The 13956-nt window shown below is 34.8% G+C and overlaps 1 protein-coding gene across 1 annotated transcript in view; it reads right to left on the minus strand.

Moving 5' to 3' along the window:
- LOC101887825 (G protein alpha o subunit) overlaps positions 1-13956 on the minus strand; it is a 142253-nt gene that overhangs the window by 89893 nt on the left and 38404 nt on the right. The gene's annotated exons all lie outside the window — the stretch shown is intronic.

The following is a 13956-nucleotide window of genomic DNA, read 5'->3' on the forward strand; positions in this document are numbered from 1 at the left end:
TTTTTAGACAATAACAACATCGTAAAATGGGTGGTATATTAATTTTGTCATTCCGCATGCAATGCCTTGAAATACTCCTGGAAGACCCTCCACTCCTTTTTGTTCGAAATAGAGTGAGAATTCACTCTTAAAGTAAAATGGAGTTAAAAACTCAATTTTTTTATCGTTTGCTTCAGTGGAAAGAGAAAATGCAAATAAAACTACGGCATGGCAAAATACTCGGAAAGAGTTAAATCGGCTCGATTGCGAGCAAATTTTACCTCCATTCGAAAATGAGCGTGAGATACGAGATATAGTCAAATGAAGTATTCCATTTTCATACTTCATCTAAAACCGATAAAAAAATGTTAACTCTTTGTTGGGGAAGTACCAGCAGGAGTGGACCGATATATTCTATCTTCACAGCATATCTTGTGTTAGTAGATATAATGGGATGTGCAAAATATGAGGAGAACCACAATTTTATAATCGTTTTGGTTATTCAAAACTTTGAGCCTTTGTGAGGGAGGTTCCCGAAGGAATGGTCCGATCTCTACCATCTTTATAACAGATCTTGTGTTGATGGAAATAGTGAGATTTGCCAAGTCTGAATGGAATCGGATTTTAATTTTGCGTTTTATGAGCTTCATGGATATTCAAATGTTAAACCTTTGTGGGGGAGGTACCAGAATGAGTGGACCGATATATTCCATCTTCACAGCATACCTTGTGTTAGTAGAAATAATGGGATGTGTGAAATATGAAGAGAACCAGATGCTTATTTAGGATTTTATAATCGATTCGGTTATTCAAAACTTTGACATTTTGTGAGGGAGGTACCCGAAGGAATGATCCGATCTCTACCATTTTTATAACAGATTTTGTATTGATGGAAATATTGAGATTTGCAAAGTCTGAAAGGAATCGGATGTCAATTTTCGCGTTTTATGAGCTTCATGGATATTCAAAAATATAACCCTTTGTGGGGGAGGTACCAGAATGGATGGACCGATATATTCCATCTTCACAGCATACCTTGTGTTAGTAAAAATAATGGCATGTGTGAAATTTGAAGAGAACCAGATGCTTATTTTAGATTTTATGATCGTTTTGGTTATTCAAAACTTTGACCCTTTGTGGAGGAGGTACCCGAAGGAATGATCCGACCTCTACCATTTTTATAACAGATTTTATGTTGATGGAAGTGTTGAGGCTTGCCATTTCTGAATGGAATCGGTTGTTAATTTCGCGTTTTATGAGCTTCATGGACGTTCAAATTTTTAATCCTATGTGGGGGAGGTACCACAAGGAGTGGGCCTAATATATTCCATAGTCACACCAGACCTTGGGTTAATAAAAATATTGTGATGTGTGTAATTTGGAGAGAACGGGATGCTTATTTCGGATTTTATGATCGTTTTGGTTATTCAAAACTTTGACCCTTTGTGAGGGAGGTACCCGAAGGAATGGTCCGATCTCAACCATCTTTATAACAGACCTTTTGTTGATGGAAGTGTTGAGGCTTGCCATTTCTGAATGGAATCGGATGTTAATTTCGCGTTTTATGGGCTTCATGGACATTCAAAATTTTAATCCTATGTGGGGGAGGTACCACAAGGAGTGGACCAACATATTCCATAGTCACACAAGACCTTGGGTTAATAAAAATATTGTGATGTGTGTAATTTGGAGAGAACGGGATGCTTATTTCGGATTTTATGATCGTTTTGATTATCCACAACTTTGACCCTTTGTGGGGGAGGTACCCGAAGGAATGATCCGATCTCAACCATCTTTATAACAGACCTTTTGTTGATGGAAGTGTTGAGGCTTGCCATTTCTGAATGGAATCGGATGTTAATTTCGCGTTTTATGGGCTTCATGGACATTCAAAATTTTAATCCTATGTGGGGGAGGTACCACAAGGAGTGGACCAACATATTCCATAGTCACACAAGACCTTGGGTTAATAAAAATATTGTGATGTGTGTAATTTGGAGAGAACGGGATGCTTATTTCGGATTTTATGATCGTTTTGATTATCCACAACTTTGACCCTTTGTGGGGGAGGTACCCGAAGGAATGATCCGATCTCAACCATCTTTATAACAGACCTTTTGTTGATGGAAGTGTTGAGGCTTGCCATTTCTGAATGGAATCGGATGTTAATTTCGCGTTTTATGGGCTTCATGGACATTCAAAATTTTAATCCTATGTGGGGGAGGTACCACAAGGAGTGGACCAACATATTCCATAGTCACACAAGACCTTGGGTTAATAAAAATATTGTGATGTGTGTAATTTGGAGAGAACGGGATGCTTATTTCGGATTTTATGATCGTTTTGATTATCCACAACTTTGACCCTTTGTGGGGGAGGTACCCGAAGGAATGATCCGATCTCAACCATCTTTATAACAGACCTTTTGTTGATGGAAGTGTTGAGGCTTGCCATTTCTGAATGGAATCGGATGTTAATTTCGCGTTTTATGGGCTTCATGGACATTCAAAATTTTAATCCTATGTGGGGGAGGTACCACAAGGAGTGGACCAACATATTCCATAGTCACACAAGACCTTGGGTTAATAAAAATATTGTGATGTGTGTAATTTGGAGAGAACGGGATGCTTATTTCGGATTTTATGATCGTTTTGATTATCCACAACTTTGACCCTTTGTGGGGGAGGTACCCGAAGGAATGATCCGATCTCTACCATTTTTATAACAGATTTTGTGTTGATGGAAATATTGAGATTTGCAAAGACTGGAAGGAATCGGATATCAATTTTCGCGATTTATGAGCTTCAGGGGTACTCAAAATTTTAACCCTTTGTGGGCGAGGTACCAGAAGGAGTGGACCAATATATCCCATCTTCACGTCAGATCTTGTCTTAGAAGAAATAATGGAATGTGTAAAATATGAGGAGAACCGGATGCTTATTCCGAATTTTATGATCATTTTTGGCTATTTAAAACTTTGACCCTTTGTAGAGGAGGTACCAGAAGAAGTGGACCGATATATTCACACCAGACCTTGGGTTAATAAAAGGTTTGCGGTATGTGTAATTTGAAGACAATCGGACTTTTGCATCAAATTTTATATGAGTTATAATTATTCAAAATTTTGACACTTTGGGGGAAAGTATTTGATAGAGTGGACCGATATTGTCCATTTCCCCACCTAACCTGAAGCAAATATTAAAATTTATGTGCAGAGGGTGAACGATGGGGCAAATGGTAGAAGAGGAGGTTAGTACAACAACAGTATGAAAAAAAGACTAAAATATTGCTCGGCAAGAGTAGAATCTGCTCGTTTTCAAACGAATTTTGATCCTATTCAAGCGAAAGCGGAACATAGAGTTTTGTTCCTTTGTTTTATCTTGAAAAATTTTTTTGTGAATATTTTTCAAAAATGTCCATGTAATAATTACTCAATCAGCCATCTGTATGGTAATATTTTTTGTATTTTCGGAATGGTTTTATATGGTTTCATTTTCTGACATGAATAAAACGTGAACAAAAAAGCATATATGGATCATTTTTAACAATTGATTCTTTTTGATATGAATTTCATTGAGTAAAAAAAATTAAAATATTCGATACAGAAAAGTTATTTTGGAATTCTCTTAATAAATTCTCATTATTCTCGCCGTTCATGTCTATAATCATAGTCTTGTGTGATAGGTGCTAAGGTTTTTTTAAGATTCCATCTTTAAAAAAAAAACTTTCATTCCAATCGCCCATTTCGGAATCCAGGTTGTTCTTTGTAACACTTTTTGAAACATTTGGGTAACTCTTTCAATGTTGGTTGTTAATCTAGCATTTTCTCTTTATTATGTATGAAAATACAAAATACACTCCCTCCTCTCTCTCTCTATCTCTTTCAAAATGTATGCAAATTCCAGAGCACCAGAACGGGTTATTTCACACGGCGCATGTTTTATACTTTCATCACCTTAATGGGTAGAGCAATACACCCGGGGCACTTAACGTGTGGAGAAAGGGAGAGAAGCCAAGACAACTGTAGAGTTATTTACACTGAATAAAAAGTGGTATTCTTTTATATTGTAGTCGAAACATAAATAATAAAAAATAAGGCAAAAATCTCCCTACACTGAGAGAAACACTGAGTGTAAGTTGATGGAATTTAAAGAGAAAAGGTTTTCTCATTATAAATGAAAGAGGAAATTTTTGCAATTTTTTTTGCAAGTGATGTAGATATTCAGTATCGGATCTTTTAGTTAAGAGAAGAAGCGTTGTGAAGATGTAGAGTTATGAAAGGCGTATATTCTCTTCTTTCTCTCTCTTTCTTTCATTAATCATAGATAGACTAAACAATAGAAGAGTAATGCTTAACAAAAATTAAAATAATATTCTTGCTTAACAACATATCGTTAGCTAAAATGCAAAAAGCCGTAACTAACAAAAACGTAATTGCAAAAAATGTTTTAAATGTAAACTGTTAACATGTCTAATGAAGATATTTCTAACTTAATAAAAGTGCGTTTTCTTGATCGCAGACGTGTAAAATTTTGTCAAGACATTTAGTTTAATGACATTCGCAATATTTATTCAGAAATTCAATTTTCAATTACTTGCTAGTTCCGCCTTTATGCATTTTAGCTAACGATATGAAGGTCTGAATTAGCTAAAAATAGAATTTTAAAATTTAATTGTTTACATTGTTCCCAAAATTATTTAATAAGTATAAAAAGCTATTTTAAAGTGTTGCTGCTGCAAAATATTCAGCCGTAATATAATTGTCTTTGCTTTAATAAATCATGATAATTCATGTCCATCTACATCCTGGTATTTCATGCCTTACATTATTCTTATCCACAAAAATACGTTGTTTTTATAAGAAAACAATGATATGATTATTCGTGATTCCTTTACAACAAGAAAATAACTATTGTGTTCCGACAAATAAATTCTGACACAGTTTTATTCTGAAATTCTCTTAATCATTACTCTGCCTTTATTTTCTCCCCGTTTTATTACAACAATCTCCATTGCCTTTTCAAAAGACTCTTGATAATCAACGGTAAATCGAAATTAAGAGAGAACCTAATATTGGTTTATTAAGCTGGTGAGAACTCCCACCACACATCATTAAACATTTTTAATGGAAGGCTCTCTGTGTTTTCCTTTGCAATTGAGTCCCTTGGCTAACTGTTAAACTCATATTCATTGGTATTCTCTTTTCAGATGACAAAAACAGTGTGGTAAATACTCTTATATTATCACCTCTCTTTATTTCCCTTCGTAATAATAATTCGTAAGCAATTGCCTGTTTTTTTTTTTTTGCTATCGCTAGACATGGTTACAGCAGTGTAGTAAATTTAACTAAAATACATATTTACTCTGTCTATTGGTGGGTAAATATGTGTGCGTTTAGGGAACATTATATATAAACATGTAATTTAGTCTCATGCTCTCTCACTTTTTTCTAACTATGTTTGGAGTTCTCTGATATAGTAGTCGAGGATATTTTTATTCAGTTATTATTAAGACAAATACAAAATATGAAAAAGGTACAAATAATGATGAAACGAGAGCAAATATCAGGAAGACATTTTTAGACCTTGTTAATTATAAATGAAAAAGTTTTCTGTTAAAATAAGAAAAAAATAAAAAAAATTGGATTTTTATTTTCATTGCATATTTTTAGGCGACTCAAAACGAATCTATTGGAAGTTGACTGATATTTATCAAAATAAATGCGGTTAAAAAGAAAAATAGCGGAACAGAAGGAATGTTAACAATATTTATGAACGATTCTAGTCTTGGGAGTACCAAATTGGATGCCAAAATTGTATTCTGGATCAGATCGATATTTTCATTTGGCTTCATGCGTTTTGTATAAAATATAGGATTTTTTGAAAATGTTTTTTTTTTTTTTTTTGTGGGAAGCTTCAAACAAGAATTGAAAAAGATACAATTTCTAATGTAGATCTAATGTTGGACCTGAACTACCAGAGAAAGTGGTACCTACTGCGATCTTCAAACACCAACTTTAAAATAATTTCGTTCAAAAATGTGACTAAAATCAATAAAATACCGAACATTGAAATGTTCCGTTATATGGGATCTATACTACAAATTTGTGCCGGTATGGGTAGTTTTTTTGCAGGGATATTTTCTGCCAACTGAGTATACAAACTGCCAATTAGCAGCAAATTCTGGTGAAACAATTTGACCAACCTTCCAAAAATACTTTAAATCGAGATGTATATGGGAGCAATTTTCAATATCAAAAATTCTACGGATTTAGAAGAGAGAGAGAGAGAGAGAAAGAAAGACATGTGGGCACGTCTAATAAAGTATAGAATTTTATGCTAATCAAGAATATGTACTCTATTCGGTCTAAAATACTTTTTTCGGAAGTTACAACCGGAATGACAAATATAAAATAAATGGTGCATACTTTCAGGCTATGAAAGTTAAAAAAGGGAGGTCGATAATTGGTAACAGCAACCTTGGAATGGATCAGCCATATGGCCATAGAGGGTATATATAATTTGATACGGCCAATACGTGCCTCATCGAAATAACGGTTTTAGACGCTAGGTCTCTTTGGACCAAATACGTTTCAGGACATTTGCAGTCGATCTAGCGATGCTCGTCCGTCCATCTGTCTGGCTGTTGTGCAAGATAACTCTCGAAGGGAGTATACGATTTGATCCAAACTTGGTACATCGTAATATTATTGTCAAACTTAGAGCGAGTTTGGAGATGGACATTATCGGTTCACTCCTTCTGGCAACTCCCCCACAAAATGTCAACATTTTCAAAGAAAATGATATACTGCACAGAAGGAGAAAGGATAATCCAATTTTGCTTCACCTTTGCAAATCCTAATATTTGCATCAGTCCTAGCTCAGGTGAGGAAATGAACAATATCGGTTCACTCCATCAAGTACGTTCCCCACAAAGTGTCACAATTTTGAATAAGTAAAACTCTTATAAAATGTGATATAAGTGTCCGATTGTCTTCAAATTGCACACATCACAATATTTTTATTAACACAAGGTCTGGTGTGAAGATGGAATGTATCGGTCCACTCCTTCTGGTACCTCCCCCACAAATGGTTCAAACATTTGAATATCAATGATGCTCATAAAACGGGAAATAAACATCCGATTCCATTCTGATTTGGCACATCTCAGTATTTATTTTAACACAAGATTTATTATAAATGTGGTAGAGATCGGACCATTTCTTCTGGTACCTCTCTCACAAAGGGTCAAATTTTTGAATAAATAAAACGAATATAAATTCCGAAATTAGCATCCGGTTCTCTTCATATTTCACACATCTTTTTATTTTTACTAACACAAGATCTACTGTGAAGATGGAATGTATCGGTCCACTCCTTCTGGTATCTTCCCCACAAAGGGATAAAATTTTGAATATCAATGATGCTCATAAAACGAGAAATTACCTTCCGATTCCATTCAGATTTGGTAGAGATCGAGCCATTCCTTCTTGTACCTTCCCCACAAAGGTTCAAGTTTTTGAATAACAAAAACGATTAAAAATCCGAAAAAGGCATCCGATTCTCTTCTTAGTTCACACAGCCGATTATTTCTACAAAGACTAGATCTGCAGTCAAGATGGAATGTAACGGTCCACTCCTTCGGGTACCTCTCCCACAAAAGGTCAAAGTTTTGAATATCAATGATGCTCATAAAACGCGAAATTAACATCCGATTCCATTCAGACTTGGTGCAGCTCAATAGATCAATCAACACAAGATATTTTATAAAGATGGTAGAGATCGGACCATTTCTTCTGGTACCTCTCCCACATAGGGGTCAAAGTTTTGTATAACAAAAACGATTAAAAAATCTGAAATAAGCATCCGGTTCTCTTCATATTTCACAAATCCGATTATTTCTATTAACACAAGATCTGCTGTGAAGATGGAATGAATCGGTCCACTCCTTCGGGTACCTCTCCCACAAAGGGTCAAAGTTTTGAATATCAATGAAGCTCATAAAACGCGAAATTGACATCGGATTCCATTCCGAGTTGGTAAATCTCAATATTTCAATCAACACAAGAGATGTTATAAATATGATGGAGATAGAACCACAAAGGTCAAAATTTTTGAATAACCAAAACGACCATAAAATCTTAAATATGCATCCGGTTCCCCTCAAATTTCACATATACCATTACTTTTACTAGCACAAGATCTGCTGTGAAAATGGAATATATTAGCGCCCTGCTTCTGGTACTTCCTCCACAAAGGGTTCGGGAAAACCGACTAATACTAATCCTCCTGTATTTACATGAAAACTAAATGGAACAAAGAAAACGAGGAAAAAGTGTGGCATATTTTTAGGGAAAAAATTTAATATTTTACTCAACGACACGGACATCTGCAGAGGACAAAACAGCACAATAGAATTCCAATTTTAGTGATTTAGAACGCTAAAGTATGAGTTTTTTATGCAAAAATCGGTTTTTGATATTCTTTGTAGAACGAATTTTAAGGACGTTGATTTTTTATAAAAAAATTTTTAATTCTTAGATTTTTTGCATTGAAAAAAAAAAAACAGAGGGTCTGCTCTTTGATTGTATCTATAAAAAATCAGAGACATTTAGGACCTAAATTTTTTATAGAAAATATTCTGGTATTTTTTATAAAAAAAATCTGAGAGGCTTATGTCTTAGATTTGAGGGAAATATAATTAATATAGAATTTTCAATATTTTCCATATTGATGGGATATAACATCGATAAATTAAACTTGAAAAAAAAATTAATAACAACATTTTCCTCATTATCTTCCATTCACAATCCTGGTTCACATTACATGTGAAGATGTAATTACATTTTGATGTCATTACATTTGCATTTCGCAAAAAGGAGGAAAAAAGAAAAAGGATGAGGGAGGAGAAGCAGAATCAAGCTGCACACATTCCCACACAAAGATGTTTGTCAATATGTGATTTCTTCTTTGCCAGATACCAAATTACATTACGGACCTTTCATTGTTCGATACTCCTCTTCTCGATAATGACATGAAGACAAATGATTTTTATACACACACACACCGACACACATACGACCACTCAACTCATACAATAATGTTTAATTGTCTGTTAATTAAAAGGGAGTTGTTTTAATGAAAGGTAACTGCCAGCTGCCAGCCACCCAATGGATAATGTAAAGTGATCTAAAAGTGAAGAGAGTGTGCGTATGTATGTAGGTATATTTGTGAGAGTGTGCGTGGCACTTACTCACTCACTCAGTCTCTGGAAAAAAAAAGAAGAACACCATTGGCATAAATGTCAAATGGTCAAATGTAATTATTGTTGCCTGGTCAAATTAAAAAAAACAGGAGAAAAGAAAGAAAAAAAAAAAAACACTGCCACCACCAACAACAACACCAGTTTACAAATGTCCGACATACAATTGTCAGGCTATCAGGGACTACAAGAAAATAAAATGACGTGAATACAATATGTCACGCACGCATAACATGTCCATAAAGACCAAGTGATTCCACGCTAGCTGTAGTTGGCTCATGCAACTAGCAACTGAAAAACGACAATATAAGGAAGCAAGGATTACATGGATATGTAAACCAGCTGAAAAGGATCCGAGGAGTGAGTGAGTATGAGAAAAAGACTCAAATGGGGTGGCCACGTGTTCGTTATGGTCTATCATAAAAGACATTTGTCACCATTTCCATATTTATTTTTTTTTTTTAATGACATTACGGAAAATGCTGTTAAATTGTTGGGAGGTAAGGAAATGTGACGTAACTGGGATCAAAATTCAAACACTTCAATACCAGAGGCCCTAGACGTTAAGTAAAAGACAAAGCAAAAAACTGAAAAATCCACTCACAAAAATTTCACCTAAATAAGTGATGTATATTTTTAGGGGCTAAATGTTATTGAAATTAGAAAATTAAAAATTGGTGCATACTTTCAGGGGCTATGTAAGTTTACACGTTATTCTGCAGGGTGAAATGAAAAACTGCAATAAATGTGAATAAATCTTTTGTGTCTCTGTGTGCCATCACTCGTTACCGTGACACTGATAGGTAGGAACTGGACGGACGAATTGGACGGACGAAGGAACTGGACGGATGAAAACAGCAACATCAGCAGAAATGGTTCGAAAAGTAAAGAAGCAAGATTTGATCAAAACCACCCGCGTCGAAGTGGCCGAAAAATGACTCGTGAGCTGAACATATCGCAATATTCCATTCGGCAAATATTGAAAAATGAGCTCGGGGTAAAGCCATTGAAATTCCAAACAGTGCAAGAACTTACACCACAACAGAAAGAAGCTAGACTCAAAAGAGCTAAAGAGTTGCAGAGCTTGGGCGAAAGTGGTAAACTGCCGAATTTGGTTATCTCCGATGAGAAAACATTCGTTGTCCAGCAGTTTGTAAACAAACAAAATGATCGTGTTTACTTGCCAAAGAGGTCAGCTGAAAATGTGCACCTTCACCTTCAAGCGCCGGCCATGGTGATAGTATGGGCCGCCATGATCGCTCTCCGCTCGTATTAATCGGCCGTGGCATTAGAATAAATGCCGAATATTATCGCGAAAGGGTGTATTAAAGCCTTTGGCAGTCCTTGGACATTCCAACAGGATTCGGCACCATCGCACTCAGCATGCGCCACTCAAGAATGGTTACAAAATGAGGTTCCTCGCTTCATTTCCAGGGCACAATGGCCACCAAAATCTCCGAATACCGAATCCGTTGGACTATTGTGTCTGGAGTATTTTGGAAAGCAAGTTTGGCACTAAAAAATACCAAAGTGTCGATCACCTGTAGCAAGCGCTTCGCCGGGAATGGGCCAAAATACCGCAGAGCAACATTCACGCAGCTTGTGACGGTTTCATTGGCCGTTTGAAGGCCATAATTCGTGCCAAACTTGACAAATTCAAACAAATCTAAACTTATTTTAAAATTTGATTCTATTTCCGACATTTTTTGCTTTCATTTAATAAAATTTAAAATTCAATTTTTACAGCTTTAATTCTTGGGTTCAATTAACAAAAATTAAAAACTTAAAAAAAATTAATAAATACGCAAAAATATAGTTTAAATGATGACCTTTATACGGAAGCTACACAAGGACGTATTCCTTCATAAGTACATTTTTGGCATAGGCTGTAGACTGCCCATTACGAACTTCAATTACAAAATTTTAAACAATTCTGGTGAATAATACCGTAAGGAATAGGTTGTGGAACCTATTATAAATTTCGAATACGCAATTTGAAACAATTCCGGTAAATAATGTCGCTAATATCATGAAAAAATACCGAATAGCGGAAGGTACCTTTATATGGGGCATACACAAAAAATGTGGACCTATACATACAATGTTTAGCCACCGGAACTAGAACCCATTATGGCCTACAATTATCAATTTTTAGAAAAATCCGTGGAATAATGTGGTAAAAATCATCCAAATACCGAAAATCGGGAGGTACCGTTACGTAGCGGCTATACCAAAACGTAGACCGATATATCTCATTTTCAATACCAACCATCCTAGACACAATACAAATCGTTGTGCCAAATAATGTGGGCTGTATCGTGATTTCAACAGGTATTTTTAGAAGACAAGACAATTTTCAAAACTTCCATCAACCCAAACTTGTGGGTCCGATAAATACCACGTTCACATCAGAGAAATGGTTAAGAGAAATATTCAGGTATAAAAAGTTTAAGAAGAATCCCTGACTGGTTTCGGTATTTAAAATTCTGCCTCTATTGTGGGGGTGGCACAAGATAGGGTAGGCCGTTATATCCCGTATTCATACCAGATCTTGTGCTTGTAGAAACGTTGGGATGTATAAAATTTGAAGAGAGAATTTATGAGCATTTTTGTTATTCAACATATTGACCCTTTGTGGGGGAGTCACTAGAAGGAGTGGTCCGATTCATACTAGATCATGTGTTGCCAGAAATATTGGGATGTGTGAAATTTGGAGAGAATCGAATGCTTATTTCGCATTTTATAAGCGTTTTGCTTATTCAAGATTTTGACCCGTTGTGGGAGATATACCAGAAGGAGTGCTCCGATATATCCCATTTCACACCAGATCTTGTACTTGTAGAAATATTGTGATGTGTGAAATTTGAAGAGAATCGGATGCTTATTTCCAATTTAATGAGTTTTGGTTATTAAAAATTATGACGCGTTGTGGAGAGGTACCAGATGGTTTAGGCCGATATTTCCCATATTGACACCAGATCTTGGTGGAAATATTGGGATGTGGCGAGTTTGAAAGAAATCGCATGCTCATATCGCATTCTATGAGCTTCATGGTTATTCAAAATTTTGACCCTCTGTCCGATCCTTATACCATTTCTTGTGATGGTAGAAATACTGAGATGTGCGAAATTTGAAGACAATCGGACTCTTAACAGAATATAAAAGTTTTAATAATTAAAAATTTAACCCGATGTCGGGGAGGTACCAGAAGGAGTGGTCGGATATATTCCATCTTCACACCTATTCTCGTATTAATATAAATATTTGGATGTGACGAGATTGAAGAAATCGGATGATCATTTAGTGTATTATAAGATTCATGGTTATTCAAAATTTAGACCGTTTTGGGGGGGTGTGGTGTAACAGAAGGAATGGCCCGATCTCTATCATCTTTTTTAATAGATCTTGTGTTGATGGAAATATTGAGATGTTCCAAGTCGGAATAGAATCGGATGTTAATTTCGCATTTTATGAGTTTCATGGATATTCAAAATGTTAACCGTTTGTGTGGGAGGTACTAGAAGCAGTGTACCAATATATACCATCTTCACACCAGACCTTGGGTTAATAAAAATATTGTGATGTGTGTAATTTGAAGACTATCGGACTCTTCTCACACATTTTATAAGGGTTATAATTATTCCAAATTTTAACCCTTTATGGGGGAGGTACCAGAAGGAGTCCGTTTCATCAATTCTTCAAACCAGATCTCGTGTTGAAAGGAATCCTGAGATGTGTGAAATTTGAAGACTATCGGACTCTTCTTTTACATTTTATAGGAGTTTTTATTATTCAAAATTTTGACCCTTTGTGGGCGAGATATTTGATGGAGTGAATAGATATTGTCCATTTTCGCACTTGACCTAGCACTTGCCAAAATATTAGCATCTGCAAAGCTTGCACAAAATTGGATGATCTTTTCTTGTTCTAAATAGTAAATTAATTTCTGTTAAAATTTTGACTTTTTTGGGGAGGGTGGATGAAATCGGATACTCCTTTCGAGAGTTATGTAAACCCTTAAAGAGTTATGTAAACCCTTAATGTAAACCCTTAAAGCGCGTTTTCAAAATATTATTAAAGAATTCTATGCTCTCAAGGTTACTTTAAATACATTTTTAAAAAAATCTACTACTCCATACAATGATTTAAAAGAAGGAATATAAAATATATGCCTTTAAAGAAATGTAATAAATTTTTACAAAAAATATTTTAAAATCCACGAAAAAATATTTACAAAAAAAAAACTTCGCATTAAAATATACTATAAAAATATTTTTAAAAGAACCTAAGCCTTCAAGAGGTGTCTTAGAAATATTTCTTAAAATCTACGTCTTTAAGTGTGCTTTAAAAGTTAAAAAATAAAAATTAAAAAATAAAAATTAAAAAATAAAAATAAAATATTATTTTTAAAAATATTGACTTCTGTACAGCCTCGTTTAAAAAAAAATTCTCGCCTTATAGTTATGCTTTATTCATTGATTTCTATCTATTGTTCAAAAATCCACGCCTGTAAGGTATGCTTTAAATTTTTCATAAACCAAAGGTTTCAAAAAGTGTTTTTTTTTTAATCTACATTTTCAAGGAGAACTTAAAAAACTATAACAATAAAAAAATGCTTTAAATTAAAAAAAAAAACTCCTTTGAGGATTGTTTGAAAACTACTTTTAAAAAAGGCGTTCTTAAAAATATAAAAAAAACAAGAAAAAATCCCTTAAA

The sequence above is a fragment of the Musca domestica genome, unplaced genomic scaffold (genome assembly GCF_030504385.1).
Source record: "Musca domestica strain aabys unplaced genomic scaffold, Musca_domestica.polishedcontigs.V.1.1 8, whole genome shotgun sequence".
NCBI lineage: Eukaryota > Metazoa > Arthropoda > Insecta > Diptera > Muscidae > Musca > Musca domestica.